The sequence below is a fragment of the Rana temporaria genome, chromosome 2, assembly GCF_905171775.1.
Source record: "Rana temporaria chromosome 2, aRanTem1.1, whole genome shotgun sequence".
Taxonomy (NCBI): Eukaryota; Metazoa; Chordata; class Amphibia; order Anura; family Ranidae; genus Rana; species Rana temporaria.
In genome coordinates, this window is record NC_053490.1 from 340,808,526 (window position 1) to 340,821,174 (window position 12,649).

Here is a 12,649-nt window from a genome sequence, read left to right on the forward strand (position 1 = left end):
GCTGCTGGTGTTCGTCTGGATGCTGGCCGTTACGGGGACCCATGAGAATGTAACTGTACTACTAATTACACTTATTATTGTTTCTCTATGCCTATAGAGTGCGATCAGTTTATGGTTTATTTTTGGCTGCCGGGCGGCCCTGCGAGGCCACAAGCTTAGCACGCTATGCCCTGTTGGACATGTCTGTCCTATGCTTTATATGTCCTTTTTTTCTTCTACTTATTCCTTTAATAAATACTGATTACACAAAAAAAAAAACGTGCATTGAAAAACACAAAATGCGCTTGCAATACGCAAACTGCAACCTGCATAGGTGTGAATCGGGCCTCAGTCAACGTTACATTGGGATAAAAGTCGGCGAGCTGGCAGCTTTCTGCAGAAGTTTATGAGAAAAGGTGTTTGCTTTGTAACAATTCTCTTTAACACAATCCTGTGCACTGTAGTATATAAGGATGTGGGCGTTGTTCATGCTACGCTATCAGTGACAACATCTTAAGAAGCATGAATTAGTGCAAAGCTAACATCTCTGCTTTATTTATTACACCTAACAAGACCTGCGTGTCTATCTAACATATTAGTGAATTATTTATCATGACGATCGAACACTTGATTGCATATCTTTCATGCAAAACATTATTTCCATAAAGACTAGATACTTTGGACAGTGTGTCATACAGGAATTGGCTGTTTGCTTACAATCACGTCATCAACAGAGAGTACAGGGTTAACTTCCTGCAGCATTCCTTGTGTACCTGCACTTTAAGCTTTGTGGTTGGTTAATAAAACCTGTCTATCCGCCCCTTCCATGACCAAGCAAAGGTAGAGAGCAGGTTAGGGAGGGAGAGGCAGGTGACTTTTATCCAGACTTACTGACTTCTGAAGATTTCAGTAAGGAGAGTCAATTTGTAGTTAATCATTTTGCCCGTGGGTCCTGTCGAAACGATCGAGTGTCTTCTTTTTCGCTTTCTTCTTTGTTTTAAGCTTTTAATATCCTGCTGTCAAGGTAAGTTAATTAGTAACTATTTATTTTTTCCATTATTTGCGTAGGGTACTGCATTGCGTCCATGATTTCTGGAAATGGCTTTCTTATGTTTTCGAATATTCTTCACCTTTTTTGTACGAGTACGCAAGTAAAAGCGCAAACTCGCATTTATTTGGAAAACGGATTTGAGATAAACTAGGGTTATCGTAAATTGTGAGCTTGATTACTTTGCTGAACTGACCCTGCTCTCACTAACAGAGTAACGAATTTAGATAAGGACATCTGAGATAAATATTAGGACTGTATTTTTAAATCAACTTTCCAATCTAAAGTTCAAACGTAGGCCTTCTAAGGTCATTGCGCCCTCTTTATATAGTGTAAATGTTACATGTTTTGTTACACTGCTGCCAGTATGTTGTCACTGTGTTTTGCAGAGTTGTATGACTGCCAATGAAGGCAGACTTAAAGTGGTAGTGAAGCCTTTAACCACTTCATCCCTGAAAAGTTTTACCCCCCCCTTAATGACCAGGCCACTTTTTGCGATACGGCACTGCTTTGATTTAACTGACAATTGCGTGGTCGTGCGATGCTGTACCCAAATAAAATAGATGTCCTTTATCCCCCCCCCCCCCCCCCCCAATAAAGCTTTCCTTTGGTGCGTTTTTTATTTTTTGTGCTACAAACAATTATCAATTTGGAGGAAAAACAATGGGCCAGATCCACATAGCGAGTACGCCGGCTTACTTTCAAATTACCCGCGTCGTATCTTTAGTTTGAATCCTCAAACCAAGATACGACGGCTTCTGGCTTCGATCCGACAGGCGTACGGCTTTGTACGCCTTCGGATCGTAGGTGCAATACTTCAGCGCCCGCTGGGTGGAGTTCGCGTAGTTTTCCGTGTTGGGTATGCAAATTAGCTTTTTCCGATGATCCACGAACGTACGCGCGGCCGTCGCATTCTCTTACGTCGTCTCTGGTCAGCTTTTTCCGGCGTATAGTTAAAGCTGCTATTTTGCGGCGTATAGATAGACTTGCCATGTTAAAGTATGGCCGTCGTTCCCGCGTCTGAATTAGAATTATTTTTTTTTGGTGTAAGTCGTCCGTGAAAAGGGATGGACGTAAGTCACGTCTAAGTTAAAAAAATGACGTTGCGACATTTCGCGCAAAGCACGGCGGGAAATTTCGAAACGGAGCATGCGCAGTTCAATCGGCGCGGGGACGCGCTTCATTTAAATGAATCACGCCCCCTACCCGCCGATTTGAATTCCGGCGTCAGAAATACACTACGCCGCCGTAACTTATGGCGCGAAATCTTCCTGGATTTGACTTAAAGCCAGGTAAGATGCGGCGTAGCATATCTCTGATACGCTGCGCCTATTCAATTATATGTGGATCTGGCCCAATATCTTTTACTTTCTGCTATAAAACGCATCAAAAAGAAAATCTAAAAAATCTAATTTCTTCATCAATTTAGGCCAATATGTATTCTGCTACATATTTTTGGTAAAAAGAAAAATATATATATCCCAATAAGCGTATATTGATTGGTTTGCGCAGAAGTTATAGCGTCTACAAACTATGGGATAGATTTTATGTCTTTTATTTTTTTTATTTTTACTAGGAATGCCAGTAATCAGCAATTTTAAGCGGCATTGCGGCAGACAATTCACTTAACTGACACTTTTTTTGGAAACCAGTGACATTATTACAGTGATCAGTGCTAAAAATATGCACTGTTACTGTACTAATGACACTGGCAGGGAAGGGGTTGACGTCAGGGACGATCAAAGTGTTAAGTGTGTCCCTAGGGGGTGCTTGCTAACTGTGTGGGGGGTGGTCTGACTGGATGAAGACAGATCAGTGTTTCTGCTTGGCATGAACACAAGATCTCTATCTTCTTCCCTGCCAGAACGGCGATCTGCCTTGCTTACATGGGTTTTTAAGTGGTTAAAAAAAAGTCAACCTGTAAGAAAGCCCCATACACACTATTAGATTTTCTGCAGATTTTTGTCTTCAGGTTTACCAAAATCGTGTTGTGCAAGGACCTGCCTGTTTGCATACTAATTGAAACTCCTAAGGTTTGACCTCATATTATATGGTTTTGGTAAATCTGAAGACAAAAATCTGGCGTCAGGGGTATAACTGCGCTATTTTTAGCGGCGCTATTCGGCAGCTAGCGAGGCGCATTTAACCCTCAGCTAGTGGCTGAAAAAGGGTTAAATCCGTCCGTAAACCACCACTACAGCTGCGTTTTGCCGGCAAAACAGCGGCGCTGCCCATTAATTTCAATGGGCAGGAGCAGTTCACCGCTCCTAATGTGCTTCAAAAAAGCTGCTGGTAGGACTTTTTCTGATGCCCTGCCAGCGCACCGCTCCAGTGTGAAAGCCTTCGGGCTTTCACACTAGAGTGTGAGGAGCAGCTGTTTTATGGCACTTTGCAGGCACTATTTGTAACGCTATAGCGCCTGCAAAACGCCCTTAGTGTGAAAGGGGTCTTGAGGGTATCCCTCCAGCAGAGTGCTGTCAGGGCTTCCATCTTCACCCGGTCTTTCTTCCATTTGAATGGCTGATCCGTGATGATGTCACTTCTGTGCATTCACATTGGAGTCACGATTACGGTAGAGCTCGCTGGATGACAGCACTTCAATGTGCAGTGTGCATGCCTCTGTGATATCAATAGCTGAAGAAATTGCGAATACCTCCTAAACGGTGCATGTTTAGGAAATATAACGTTTACCTGTAGGTACAATGAATAGGCTAACCTGTAGGAACAAGTGACCAAGCAGTGTTTATTACGGCTTTAACTGCTTGCCGACCGCCGCACGCACTTATACGTCGACAGCATGGCACTCCTGGGCAAAAGGACATACCTGTAGCGTAAGGAAGCGGCATTGTGGATGCACGCGCCGAACGCTGTGAGCCCCGACCGCGAGTCCTGTGGACTCGATCGCCACAGGGATACCTGCGATTGTCTCACGGTGACGAAGAACGGGGAGATGCTGATGTAAACGAGCATCTCCCCGCTCTGCCTAGTGACAATAACAGTGCTCACCACTTCCTGTAATCGGAAGCGTTGGTCACTGTCTTGTCACACATAGCCCACCCCCCCTACAGTAAAAAGTACTCCATAGGGCCCACTTAACCCCTACAGTGCCATCTAGTGGTTAACCCCTTCACGGCCAGTGTAATTTTTCACAGTAATCGGTGCGTTTTTAATAGCACTGATCGCTGTAAAAATGACAATGGTCCCAAAAATGTGTCAAATGTGTCCGCCATAATGTTGCAGTCACGATAAAAATCGCTGATCGCCGCCATTACTAGGAAAAAAAATACTAATAAAAATGCCATAAAACTATCTCCTATTTTGGAGACGCTATAACTTTTACGCAAACCGATCAATAAACGCTTATTGCGTTATTTTTATTTTTTTTACCAAAAATATATAGAAGAATACGTAATGGCCTAAACTGAGGAAAATATATTGTTTTCATATATTCTTTGGGGATATTTTATTATATTGTTTTTTTTTTTTTTCAAAATTGTCGCTCCTATTTTTGTTTATAGCGCAAAAAAAATAAAAACCGCAGAGGTGATCAAATACCACCAAAAGAAAGCTCTATTTGTGGAAAAAAAAGGATGTCAATTTTATTTGGGAGCCACGTCGCACTACCGCACAATTGTCGGTTAAAGCAACGCAGTGCCGAATCGCAAAAAGTGGCCCGGTCTTTAACCAGACAAGTAGTAGCAGAATTTTTGTTTGCAATGATTTTTTTTGTTTTTGTTTTTGTTTTTTTTAGGAAAGTTAATTTTGATATAACTTTTTTTTATTTTTTTTGGCTGGGGTCACACTACAGCACGATTCGGATCACAGCAGGATTCCGGTGCATCCCCATTTACCATTTCAGGTCTGATTTCAGTCAAAATTTTGGGCTGAATTGGGACCTGAAACCAAAAGACACACAGGACTCCTGTGCACTTCGGAGATGTGTGAACTGGCTTCATAGAGTCGCATCCAATTCGCAACAGTGTGAACCCAGCCTAAATCATTAGTGGGATCAAATTGATCTTTGTTTTCAACCACAGTGATGAGAAAACTCAAAGGGCAGGAAGGAAATTATTTAACAGTGTATGTGGTTGTTGTTTGTAAAGTCACAGCGTGAGGAGAGCCAGTAAATGGCAAGTGTGAAGGGGACATCTACACTGATGATCATTGATTTGATGATCAGTGCAGTTTGCCACCTCATTGGTGCCCACCGGTGCCACCTCATCAGCCCACATCGGTGAAGGAGAAAAATAACCTGTTTGATAAAACTTTATAACCGTATCTAAGAAAAAAAAATTTTTCTTCAAAATGTTTGATTATTTTTTTTGTTTTTTGTTTCACTTTTTTTTTTTTGCAAACATTTTTAAAACCCAGTGGTAATTAAATACCACCAAAAGAAAGCTCTTATTTGTGTGAGTACAATGCTGCATGATCACGCAATTATCATTTAAACTGTAAGCGTGCTGAAATCTGAAATGTGGCCTGGGCAGGGAAGGGGTTAAAAGTGCCCAGTAGTCAAGTGGTTAAAAACGACACTTTCTTTAAGTAGCCTGGAAAATCGCCTATCGGATGTGGCAGGGCGCTGTACATACACCCTGCGGACCAAATGGCTTGTCAAATTGGTGTTGGGGCAGATGAGAGGGTAGGCAGCTGTCTTGGGTATGCTGAGTAGATTATTTAATTTAATTTGTACTTCTATAGGGCTTTTCTCCCTGGGAACTCAAAGCGCTTATGAGGTGAGGCAGCCATCACAGGTGCACTCATTTTGAGACACTTAACCTACGAGCACAACATCAACATACTGTTATAAATATTTGCTAAAAATAGCCGTTAAATATCTATTGTAGGACGTGTCATCATCCTTCTCACTGCACCTCCAAAACTTGTCAGTCTTCCTTCTCCAACCTTCTGGTTACCTGTCATTATTATTAGTATTATTATTTTTATTCCTCTAAACCTTAGTCACTTGTTAGTCATACTCCTCTCATTGCTACTCTGAACCTCTGTCATGCATTCTTCTGTCATCCGCCTAACATCGGTTGGTTGTCAGCCATTTGTTTTTCTTGTTCAGTTGTCAACCTCCATTAGTTGACCCCTTATATACCCCCACCTCTCACATCCTTTGCAGGTTTGTTTGTCAGGCATGCCGATTTTTTTTCAGACCTGATCCTAACTCCTCTACTTTAGGTATTTTAGTCAAACTTGCTGCTAACACCTCATCCTCGGATTTTTCTGAGATTTCCTCAGTTTTTGTTTCAATCTGTTTAAGATTTTAACAAAAGGTATAAAATATACATATAATCACTAGTAATCCAAAGGCAATAATTGACAATTAAGTGAAACCTTCATGGGATCGCAGACGGGAATAGACCTTAACACTTAAATAAATAAATACATAAATAAATAAATAAATAATAGACAAAGACCACTGCTGGATTTTAAAAGGCCGCGGTTATTTAATATTGGTTTCAAAATATTGTGATAAATACTATCAACAATATATAAATAAATAATCATAAATATAAAGCATTTAAAGCTAACCTAGCCACTACGACCCAGGCTGCCTAGCACAATTACCCAGCTAAAAACATCAGTGTTCAACTTCATAACAGATAACTTTCATAAGTAAACATTAACAGCATAGCTAGTCCCCCTTTGCTTCTCCCTTTTTTTTTTTTTATCTTTATTATACACATTTTTTTTTTTTTTTTTTTTGCAAAGGTGACACTACCACATACCAATAACCGTGACAAGGTAACTTCTGAACAGGGGGGGGGTGGGAGGGGAAGAACACCACAGCTCCAAGTCTTCTGAGGCGAATGAGCCTGGTCCGGACGGAACCCGCTTTAAATAGCCCAGGATCGGGCTAAAGTCCACAGGTTCCGACCGGTTTAAACTGGCTCTTCCCGGGCTTTCTGACCAGAAGCCCGGGAAGGGTCATACAAAGTTCAAACGGCCCGCCAAATTCCCTCAGAGAGAGGTCACCTGGGGGCCAAGATGCTAAATTTGAACTAACCTTTCCCGGGCAATCTCTCAAGCCCAGAAAAGGTCACCCAAAGGCCACTAGCCATACCCTGCACATGAGAAAGGAGGGGAGGGGGGGAAACAACACTACCCCCCCCTCACCTAGAATTCACTGTCCCCCATCGCTCTCCCATGGAGAAAAGGGGGGTTAAATTGCCCCTTTTCTTATCATTAGACAATACATATGCATGACAAAAACACAAGATATAAACTCAAACATAGAACCAATAGGAGGGTTTGCAGGTACTGTTAAGTCTTATATACACACGTCCGTTTTTTATTTATTTTTTATTTTTTTTTATGACAAGAAAAATTGCATTTTTTAAATTGGTCATTAAAAACAATCAAGCATTTTTCTCGTCGTGAAAAACAGTCGTGTGTAGGCTTTAACGATGGGGGGGAAAAAAACGTGCATGCTCAGAAGCAAGTTATGAGAAAGGAAGCAATCGTTCTGGTAAAACTAGCATTCGTGCTGGAGATAGCACGTTCGTCACGCTGTAACAGACTGAAAAACACAAAGACTGAAAAGTGCGAATCGTCTCTCACTAAACTTTAACTAACAAAAAAGCAGCCCAAAGGGAGCCGCCATCCGAATGGAACTTCCCCTTTATAGTGCCGTCGTACGTGTTGTACATCACCGCGCTTTGCTCAAGCATTTTTTTTTCTTTCACGATCGTGTGTATGCAAAGCAGGCTTGACAAGAATCGCGTAGAGAAAAACTTTGTTTTTTCCATGACATTAAAAATGTTGTGTGTACGCGGCATAAGAATGAGACGAGTGCACCAAAATACCCTTAGTCTCGCTTGTGTAACAAGGGCACATTTTTGATGTAACACATTGCAGTCAGCTCCCGGACCGAAGGCTAACAGCCCTCAATATGTTATGCCAAAGCATGTCGCTCATACCTAATGTTATAGTAGTAAGGGATATGTTCACTAGTTAAAACCTGGAGAACATTCATCACATGTGCAACGGTTGTCGGGCCCCCTTTGTGGGGAGGGGGGGGGCAATATGCATACCCCTAAAACTAGATTAAAAGTGTATAAGGGCACTCTGAGTATAGACTAAGCAGATTATAGTCTATGTAGAATGGGAAGAAATCTTCATACACTTAAGGCAGAACTTTAAGAGGAGAGCAGACTCTGGTAATGAGAGAGACAGAAAAAAGTGCCTCTAAGTGCAGAAATATACGTGTGTGTGTGTGTGTGTGTGTGTGTGTGTTTTAATATCCAAAAAGGGTTAAAAACACTTACAAGAAGGTTGAAAAGAGCACATCATATGGGTAGCACTACCCCCGAAAGAGCTGCTGGTTTGTTTTGGGTGGCACGTTACCTCTGTATCTCCGCCGTCTAGGGTACTTGATGAGAGCTGCAGTATAGGGAATGTCCACACGACGCGTGTCTTTTCTGTGCTTTTATTATCGAGCCAGGTAAAATTATAGAAATAAATGGAAGGTGAAGGGATAGCAGAATGAAAGATGGCAAATTCAGGTGTAACTGGATAGGGAAATGGTCCTGCTTCCAACAACAACTTTACATCGCCACTCTAGCCAGAGTGGGTACAGCGCATCTGGACAGGCCTCTCTCACCAGCCTGGCAGCCAGAGTGTCACTCGAATTTAGGATTAAGTCTCTGCCACAGACCCTTCTAAATGTTGGAGACAATTATGGTCCGGAATCCTCTTTTAGTAGATTCAGCACCCGAATCTCCTTCAGGTAGTTTTGGTCAAATTAGCAACTGACAGGTGACCAACATCCAGCCTCTCAGAACCATGATTTGTCCTCCTAATGAATGGACAGACCTCTCCTGGAACACCAGCCTCATGCTTGGTATCCTTTAGACAGACTCCTCATTGGTCAGCTTCCTCCAATTGGACGGACAGCTCAGCACTCTTTAGATTGGGGACCCAGTTGATCACTGGGCCCGCACAGCAGATCAATTGCTCCGGGCCAACGTGGTCCCGGAACACTGCGACACACGCACACCCTGGCCAGGAGAGCCATTTGCGGGGGTGTCGTGGAATGGCTTCCCCAATAGTGGGCGCCACACGAGGAAGAACCCTGGGAGAATGGCGTCTGCCCCTAAATACCCTTCCCCAGTATGCACAGCAAGGCGGTCACCCTCCCTGATTGGCTGCTGGGGGGAATATCCAACTACACTTGACTCCACTGCTGCCACCTATCGTCCCGGGGTGGGACTCGCTCCCCTGGCAACGACAGCTTGTACAGTCAGCACAGCCAAAGCTAGAGCAGAGGCCCCAAATTTAAAAAAAATTTGACTAGTTTAAAGCCAACTATTTCTCTGAACTTTCTCCTGTGTGGAGCATGAATCCTGGAAGTGACATCCCCGGGAGGGGACCAGCAACCAGCGTGGACCACAAACTGGACTTGTATATTTGATCCACGGGTCCCACGCTCTCTCAAATACCTTTTTTAATTTGTGTAATTTTAAGATCGCTCGCTTTCCTCAATTTTCAATGTTTGGAGAAGTAAGGATCATGGTGAGGTTTATCCTGAAACGAACACAGCAGAATACTTGACTAACATCAGCCACACTCTCTTTATTTAACCTTTATGCTAACTGATATATTTAACCCCTTGCCGACCACTGCGCTATTATATACGTTGGCAGAATGGCATGGCAGGGCAGATCGACGTATATTTACACCGCCTTTTAAGGCCCAGGGTTGCGGGCGCACTGCGAGCTCCGCGGGTCCTGCAGACTCGATGTCCGCTGGGAGTCCCGCGAATTGTCTCTCGGAGAGGAAGAATGGGGAAATACTAATGTAAACAAGCATTTCCCTGTTCTGCCTAGTGACAGGACACTGATCACAGCTCCCTGTGATCAGGAGCGGTGATCAGTCTCATGTCCATCCCTAGGTCCCACTTAACCCCTTCAGCGCCCCCTACAGGCTAACCCCTTCACTGCCAGTCACATTTACACAGTAATCGGTGCATTTTTATAGCCCTGATCGCTGTATAAATGTGAATGGTCCCAAAATAGCGCCAAAAGTGTCCGATGTGTCCGCCATAATGTCGCAGTCATGATAAAAATTACCGATTGCCGCCATTACTAGGTACATATTATTTTTTTTTTTTTTTAAATTAAAATACCAATAAACTATCCCCTATTTGGTAGACGCTATAATTTTTGTGCAAACCAATCAAACGTCTGTGTGTGTGTGTGTGTGTCTGTGTGTGTGTGTGTGTGTGTGTGTGTGTGTGTGTGTGTGTGTGTGTGTAATAAAAAAAATTATTTAGATATATATATATATATATATATATATATATATATATATATATATATATATATATATATATATATATATATATATATATATATATATATATATATATATATATATATATAATCTCACATACAGTACTACCCTCGGAGGAGCTGCTGGATTGTTTTGGGTGGCATGTTACCTCTATTTCCTCGCCGTCTAGGGTATCAGATGAGAGCTGAGAAAAGTTCAATGTCCACACTTCTTTTTCTTTGTTTTATTTGCTGAACTTGGTAAAGGAATAAAATAAGTAGTTGAAGAGGTGGAAGGGTAAAAGGTTCAGATGCACAACTTCTGTCCGGAAACACTTCTGCTTCCAGCAACACAGCTTTCATCGCCACTCTAGCCAGAGCGGGTATTGTGCACCCGGATAGGCCTCTCCCACTAGCCTAGCAGCCGAGATGGCGCATGGAAATTTGGTAAAGTCTCTGCCACAGACCTTCCCAAAGATTGAGGTATATTCGGTCAAAATCCTCTCAACACAGGATTAAGCACCTGGATCTCTCCCAATCAACTTCTTGCAAACTTAGATCTGACAGGCGACCATCAATCAGCCTTTCAGTAATGGTGCATCCTTTGATGAAGTTCAATGCCTCTCCTGAGATGCCAGCCTCATGCTCGGTGCTCTCCAAGATAGGTTCTTCATCGAGTGGCTTCCTCCCTCCAGGACGGACAGCACAGGACCACTCTGCAAACGTAGACCCAGTCTGACTACCGTGCCTACTTAGTAGATCACAAACCCGGACCAACGTGGTCCCGGAGCCAAGAACACTTGAACACTCACCCTGGGCTAGGAGGGCCACACACAGGGGGTGGTGGGACGCTAGACGACCCTGGTCCAATGGCATCTGTCCCTTAAGTACTCCTCCCCAGCATGCACAGCGGTACGACCAACCCCCAATGACTGGCTGCTGAAGGGGAACACCCAAAACACCTTGACTGCTGCCATCCTTGGCCTGGGGTGGTAACGGCACACCAGGCAACAATAGTGGTCACTCGCAGTACAGCCATGGCTAGAACAGAGGCCCAAATTTGGAAAAAATCATACGGTCTGAGTCAACTAACTCTCAGACTACCCTCTAAATTTAAAGTAGAGCCGGATATATATATATTAGGGCTGTTACTGATTTAAATTTTTGTGTTCGATTAATCGTTTTTTTTTAAATCGATTAATCGACTAATTTCGATTAATTAACGCAAGAATATACACATTTGCCCCGATGCTGTAAGATTATACACATTTGCCCCATGCTGTAATATACACATCTGCCCCCATACTGCAAGAATATACACATCTGCCCCCATGTGTACATTACAGCAGCATGGGGGCAGATGTGTACATTACAGTAGCATGGGGGCAGATGTGTACATTACAGTAGCATGGGGGCAGATGTGTACATTACAGCAGCATGGGGGCAGATGTGTACATTACAGCAGCATGGGGGCAGATGTGTATATTCAAGCATGGGGGCAGATGTGTATGTAAAGAATGGGGGCAAATGTGTATATTCTTGCAGTATGGGGGCAGATGTGTATGTAAAGCATGGGGGCAAATGTGTATATTCTTGCAGTATGGGGGCAGATGTGTATATTACAGCATCTGCCCCCATGCTTTAATATACACATCTGCCCCCATACTGCAAGAATATACACATCTGCCCCCATACTGCAAGAATATACACAAGGATGGTTGTTGTCCTCTCTTACCTACAGACCCGTCCGCAGAGTAGCTGATGGACACGTGCGCAAGGGAAGATAATACAAGCAGGCGGGCGGGTGATGATGACGTCAGCGCGCCGCTACTTGGCTGCCGCCGGGTGGACCAAGATGGCCGCGGCTCCGGAGCTAGGCCGAAGCCGCGGTCTTTCCTATGGGCGAGACCGCGGAGCTCACTCCGCGGACCGTCGATCAAAATAATTTTAGTCGATCAAAGAAATTAACGATTAATCGAACAATTAATCGTTAATTTCCGCAGTCCTAATTATATATATATATATATATATATATATATATATATATATATATATATATATATATATATATATATATATATATATATATATATATATATATATATATATATATATATAATTAGGGCTGCGGAAATTAACGATTAATTGTTTGATTAATATATTAATTGTTCGATTAATTGTTAATTAATATAATATACCAAAAATATGTAGAATACGTATCGGCCTAAACTGAGGAAAACAAAGGTGATCAAATGCCATCAATTTTGTTTGGGAGCCACGTCGCGCAATCGTCAATTAAAGCGACGCAGTGGCGAATCACAAAAAGTGGCCTGGTATTTGGCCA

At 42.8% G+C, this 12,649-nt stretch overlaps 1 protein-coding gene across 1 annotated transcript in view; it reads left to right on the forward strand.

Moving 5' to 3' along the window:
* The first annotated feature begins 802 nt into the window (after positions 1-802).
* Positions 803-12,649, forward strand: part of C2H1orf116 (chromosome 2 C1orf116 homolog) — an 85,466-nt gene continuing 73,619 nt past the window's right edge. The window contains exon 1 of the mRNA XM_040337532.1: positions 803-1,003. The gene's annotated coding sequence lies outside the window, so the exon portion shown is untranslated. The remainder of the gene's footprint in view (positions 1,004-12,649) is intronic.